This window comes from Ciona intestinalis, unplaced genomic scaffold (assembly GCF_000224145.3).
Source record: "Ciona intestinalis unplaced genomic scaffold, KH HT000474.1, whole genome shotgun sequence".
NCBI lineage: Eukaryota > Metazoa > Chordata > Ascidiacea > Phlebobranchia > Cionidae > Ciona > Ciona intestinalis.
The window spans coordinates 308-6,627 of record NW_004190795.1 but is presented as its reverse complement, the minus strand read 5'-3'; the positions used below and the strand labels follow the sequence as shown (position 1 = coordinate 6,627).

General features: G+C 35.5%; 3 long non-coding RNA genes across 3 annotated transcripts; all 3 read left to right on the top strand.

Annotated features, from left to right (window-relative positions):
- Positions 1-1,401: 1,401 nt before the first annotated feature.
- LOC113475434 lies at positions 1,402-1,925 on the top strand. Its single transcript, XR_003397191.1, has 3 exons — positions 1,402-1,545; positions 1,617-1,635; positions 1,710-1,925. It is a non-coding gene; the product is annotated as an uncharacterized LOC113475434 (long non-coding RNA).
- A 10-nt stretch (positions 1,926-1,935) lies between these two features.
- LOC113475435 lies at positions 1,936-3,280 on the top strand. Its single transcript, XR_003397192.1, has 2 exons — positions 1,936-2,941; positions 3,229-3,280. It is a non-coding gene; the product is annotated as an uncharacterized LOC113475435 (long non-coding RNA).
- Positions 3,281-4,006: 726 nt separating this feature from the next.
- Positions 4,007-6,110, top strand: LOC113475433. Its single transcript, XR_003397190.1, has 2 exons — positions 4,007-5,697; positions 5,863-6,110. It is a non-coding gene; the product is annotated as an uncharacterized LOC113475433 (long non-coding RNA).
- Positions 6,111-6,320: the final 210 nt, after the last annotated feature.

Here is a 6,320-nt window from a genome sequence, read left to right as displayed (position 1 = left end):
CTTGTTTCGCGTTGACCTCCCGTTTCTTCAGTGTTGACCCCCAAGTTTTAGCCGGCGTTTAAAAGTGTTCTACTTATGCCCACAGTACTAGACACACTACTGCAACCAACAGCATAAACATAATAAAAAAATAATCATAATAATTAAGCATAAACCTAACAAAAAAATAATCAAGTTAAAATCAACTAAAATGAAATATTTTGCTCTAGATGATTTTGCCGCTGGAGTCAACCGACTAAACAATTTCATGGTTAAACGAGAGTGAAAGAAGTCTTTTTAGCTCATCCTCAGACCAACCCTATACAGATTTTTTCGGGTAGACAAACCAGCACACCAGTTAAAGAAATAGAAAACGCACAGTCAACAAGCAGAGATGAAAATACGCCTCAGTTTGTGAAAGTGACCAATCCTTTACGAGATCTTTTGATTCAGGAAGCAGTAGGAGATCACATAAATCAAAAATATTTTTAAAATTTTTATTTAATCCGCAAGAAAGTTTGAATCAAGGCTATATATATATATCCTAGTCGCTTTTCCATTTGAAAATAAATATCTTCAAATTTTATCAAAAACGGCATTTATAGGAATTGTACAAAAAACCATGAGGTCATTTTAACCTATTTAAAAAGGTAACCCACCAAAGTGGAAAGAAAAGCAATTGCAAAAAATCTTTGTTTGGAACATCCAATACTACAGTGTAGTCTCAACCAAACCTTCGCCCTTGAGGAAGCTCTCTGTAAACAAGCAAATAATGTTGAAATGCGATCAAGCAACTAGACATTCCATGTGCCACAAAGGAAAAGAAAGAGCGCTGTGATTGTTAAAGAGGGTCCAACTGCTAAAAGCCAGAGATTGGATCTGATTAAAAAAATGAAAGGAGATGTACTGGAGCATTTTCCTCAATATAGAGCTGTTAATAAGGTTTGTCATTTTGTTTTATTTAAACTAAATGCTTTGCTCGTTTTTTCTTCTATTTCAGTGCATAGAAGATTTGACCTTTATCATTAGCACAAGCACAACTGTTAATGAACTTCATGATCTGGCAAATCGTCGCGGGAAGGCATTTATGAATTTTTCGGTACCGGAGGGGAGTAGGTATTGTAGAAATATAACGATTGTACTCAGTACAGGAGGGGTGTAGGTAGTGTAGAAATGTAATGATTTTACTCGGTACCGGAGGGGAGTAGGTATTGTAGAAATATAATGATTTTACTTGGTACCGGAGGGGGGTAGGTAGTGTAGAAATGTAATGATTTTACTCGGAACCGGAGGGGGGAAGGTAGTGTAGAAATGTAATGATTTTACTCGGTACAGGAGGGTGGGTAGGTAGTGTAGAAATGACGTGATTTTACTCGGTACCGGAAGGGGGTAGGTAGTGTAGAAATGTAATGATTCTTAATTTATATAAAATAATTTCAGATTCATTGGCAAAAAAAAAATTGCCAGACTGCAAAAGTAAGTAGGCTACTTTAAATTAAATCCCAGGTTATTCTTAATTTGTTTACTTTTTATTAACAGAGAAGGAATTATTCACAAAAGCAAAAAGTTAGTTTTTAATATATGCAAATATTCTATAGCCTATAAAAAGAACAATAACTACTATTTTAAATTTGCAGGTGGATACCAAAAGAAAAAGTAAGATGTTGTACCTTGTACATATTCCAAACACGTTACCAACACCTTTTCATATATCTTAATTTGTTTAACAGTGGGACGAAAGATATTCCAGCAGACTTTTGCAGCCCGGATCTTCAACAGGGCCTGCCCCTTCTCAGGAGCGTGTGCCCCTTTAAAAAGGCCTGCCCCTTTGAAAAGGCCTGCCCCTTTAAAAAGGCCCGCCCCTCCACAGGAGCGTGCCCCTTTAAAAAGGCTTGCCCCTTCTCAGGAGCCACAGGCGGCTGTGGAGCTACAGGGGCTGTGGACAGGCGGCTCAAGTGTTGCCGCGTGCTGAGGACCTACTATAAAAAAAGACTTTGTTTGTGTAAATATTTTCCAATTAAAAAAATTGAAAAATTCACTTGTTTCTATTTTAACATTTTGGGCTGTTCCACCACGCACCCAGGAGGCCGCCATTCTGCGTAAATCGTTATGTTTTTTTACAGGACCTTCGCATCTGCTTCAGGTACAACAGCGTTTTAACAAAGTATACTAAAAGAGAGTATGACGGCTGAACTCGTCCATTGTCTTCGTCACGCTTGAATGTAACTCTCACTCCACACGGTTGCTGGGCAACTCAATATACGTTTGTTCGTGCAAGTTCATGAATTTCAGTTTTATGTAAGACTTGTCGTATTTTTATTAACTTTATTATGGATTCTATGCGCCCTAGTTTTGATTGGAGTATACTGCCAGCTATCATCATTATGAACTTTCGTTTGTTGATTTTGGGGAATCGAATAATTGTCAACATACCTCATCAGCGGTAGAATCTCGAGTCTTGACACCCGTATTAGTTGCTAAGGAAGTTAAAAAACTTAAAAACGACCTAGTTTTAACCGGAAGGGGAAATGAACATGTTAGCAAATGGATAGAACGGTTCAGCAGCAATAAAAAATCTGCCGAATTGCTAATGCAGTACCCCCAAGTTTGCATGGAAGCGCACCTTTTTTTTGAAAATGAATTAGAGAATAGTACAGCAGCAAAACATTTATTAACAGTTATAAGAATTATCACCAAGCCATATAGTGTAAAGAAAGTTGAAGGAAATTTAAGAAAGTTGTTATTTGTGAAGCACATCTGCTTATAGTTAGGACTTTTTTGGGTTAATGTCAATTTGAAATAATTCGCAAAAATTTTAATTTGACCTACTTAATTTTTTATGTTTCTATTTTAAAACAGCCGGTACATTCCATGACCACACTGCGTGGCGAAAAGTTTACTAAATGCAACAAAAATTGCAAAACATTCAACCAGGAGTTTAAGTTTCAAGTGAAGCAAGGAGGTTCTATATTTATTTTAAATATTTGGGAGTACCCAGGAGATGCATTATGTCCTCCTAATTGCCTTAAATTTGTTACTTTTTATTATGCATTAAGGGGTATATGACGAGTGCATTGTCCTACAAGTGTATATAACGAGATTTATTTATGCAGTTTATTAACAACGTGACAAACAATAATTAGGGTTGAACAAACGAGTGTGAGGATACCAACTGAAGTTAGGTTCTGTAGATACAAAGGATCAATATTATGAACAAAGTTTACAGATTCCTCTTTGTTATTGCTGCAGATGCTGCTGAACAAAGTGATCTGAACAGATGTCGATTGGTCCAAAAGCTTGTTATGAAAAATCTGATAAAAGAACACGGTTGGTTGAGTTTTGGTAACTCAAGACGATGGGATTAATAAAATTTCAATAAAATAGACTTTTTAAGTGGTTTGCTCACTTTCCTGGATTTTCAAATAAATTAAGCAAGAGAAAAGTTGTTTTCATTATTAAAAACAAATTATTGGGCAATGTTACAATTTTGCAATACAGCATGATGTTTGTACTTCATTGTGGACATTTTAATAAAATGTTTTGGCAATAATGGTTTGGCTTTAAAAATTTGCTTGCATGTGTTACTTTAGTTTAGTGGTAGTTGTGCAACATGCAGATGATGGATAAACAATGATTTACCACATACTTGACAGTATAGAAAGCTATTGCTTGATGTTATTATGAATTTGGCTTCCCATTAAAATAAATACCATTGGTTGAGATTTAAAAATGAGCATTATTAAATAAAAAACCGAATGTTTCATTATTGAATCTATTTTTCCCAGACTGTCACTTCTTTTAAAGTTCAAAGATTAAATTTTTGTTGCCTATTTATTATTAGTAATTTAAAATCGCCAAAGCCAATGTCATCGCTCAAAGTGAATCTATGTAAAAATAGTACACACATATTTAACATCATTAAAAAACTTCATATACATACACTAACACTTTTACTGATATCTGATGCTACTATTATATGCCTATTTAATAGCGTACTTTACTGGGTTATTCGTATTTTTGCTATACATACACTAACACTTTTACTGATATCTGATGCTACTATTATATGCCTATTTAATAGCGTACTTTACTGGGTTATTCGTATTTTTGCTATAAAATAACATAGTTTTGGTTCCTGCCCTATTAAAATGCTAAAAATGTCTCTGTAAATGCCTAATTCGTCTGTAAAGAAGACATTTTGCATATATTTCGCAGTATCGCCATTATCAGCTGTACAGCTGCTCGAACAAAAATGGCGTCCATGCACTCGTAAACAATAGACAAGTTAGTTGCTTAACGTGTGATTTCTATGGAATTTGGTTACGATAGGCTTTGCTAGAGGAAAATTAAATATTGCTTGCAGCAAAACAGAGTGTACCGTCGACATAGCGTTTTCTGTTACTTATTACACTGTACAGTCATTTTAGTCTTGCTATTTTAAACACAGAACCAATCAAACATGATTACTCGGCTTATGCAAACTGCTATATGGTAACTGTAAATATAGATATAAATATAGTCTATGTCTCATGGGGAAAAAACGAAGAGTTTATGATCTGAAACCTGGATAGTCACAAAAACTAGTTCTCCACCAAGCTTGGTAAGCTATTTTGTGTGGTTATACACTGATTCCTAGGAAATAACTTTTAATAAGTTGCTGCAGCCATTTACAGTATTGCGAATATCTTCTAAAACGTTTTGATTTGCTTATTTATCAAAACTGCAACAATAAACCGCTAACAGGCCGGGATTTTTCTCAGTTAATTGATGATGACTTATCTCAATCAATTGCTGATCATTTTCAGGGAGATACTAGTAACGGATGACTGTCTGAAAATGCAGTGGAATATTTTATATTTTGCACGTATTTATGAAATGATGAAGTTGCAATGAAAGCACAACTGGAAAAACCTGCACTGATTAACAACAAGGAAACTAAAGTGTTTTGGAATGATGTGTATACACTATGTGCTAAACCAATTAATTGCTGATCATTTCCAGGAAGATACTAGTAACGGATGACTGTCTGAAAATGCAGTGGAATATTTTATATTAGGCACATTGGATGAAATAAATTCTCAATCAGGTGAAACAAGATTCGGTTCGACTTCATGTTGGTTTTTAAGAAGTTTATTGGAAGGGTCCTGAAATTAGCACTGCAAATCAATCATATGAGTTTCTGAAAAAAAAAATAAAAAAAAATGCGACGCGGCATTTTCTCTTCAGTGTTATGGAGCAGTCACTTCACCATTTATCTGAATTCCAAAACAGGAGAATTAACATGGTAATAAACTGCTGAAAAGAGTATATATTTATGCTTAATACCCTTCCTAGACACCCAGTTTGGCATAAAAGTTAAACAAACTGACACTGTCAGCTGTGGAGTTTTGTGTTTGCCAGACTGTAGAAGCTCTTTGCTTTTCCACTAGGTTAACTCTTGTTTCTGCCATAACCCGAGAGTGGATTTTTTATTGTTTGTACTCGCGGGCAAAACCGTGTGATGCAAAATTTAATAAAAGCCTTCATTGCATTTGACTCCTGTTCGAATGACGAAAGCTGTTTAGACGACGAGGAATTAAATTTGCCACAGAAAATTATAATACGAATAAAGAAAAAAAATTGTTAAAAACTACTTAAAATATTTGAATGAATTTGTAGTGACGAGTATCTGCTTGCTTTGAAGGAGTATGTTAGCTGTGGCCGGCATGTTTACCAGAGGTTATCAGACCGCAGAAAAATAAGAAAGGCAGCACAGAAATTTGTGATGCATGGTATTTGAACAAAACTTACTTACACTTGCGCTTATACAACTTACACAGAAAAATGTTTTTAAGAGGGCAAGATGTTCAGGACTAGAGATGGTGGCCGGCATGTTTACCAGAGGTTATCAGACCGCAGAAAAATAAGAAAGGCAGCACAGAAATTTGTGATGCATGGTATTTGAACAAAACTTACTTACACTTGCGCTTATACAACTTACACAGAAAAATGTNTNTAAGAGGGCAAGATGTTCAGGACTGGAGATGGTAACCGGGCTCAGGTTTTGTACACGAAGGAGGAGCAACAGATAGCATTAAAACAGTGCCACGATGATGAAGGTACCGGTGGCCACAGAGGCACCGTTATCACCCCAAAAAATCAATTAGTCATACTACTGGAGAAGTATATAAAAAAAATGGGTTTGTTACATTCTGATCCCAGAAGCAACATATAGTCACTTAGAATGAAAACCATTTACATTTCATTGCTGGATCGAGGAATGCCCAGAATGCCAGTTTAAAGCAAAAATGAAAACAGTTGCTCCAGAACTAAAAATTCATCACGACAAAGCAGCCATGGGA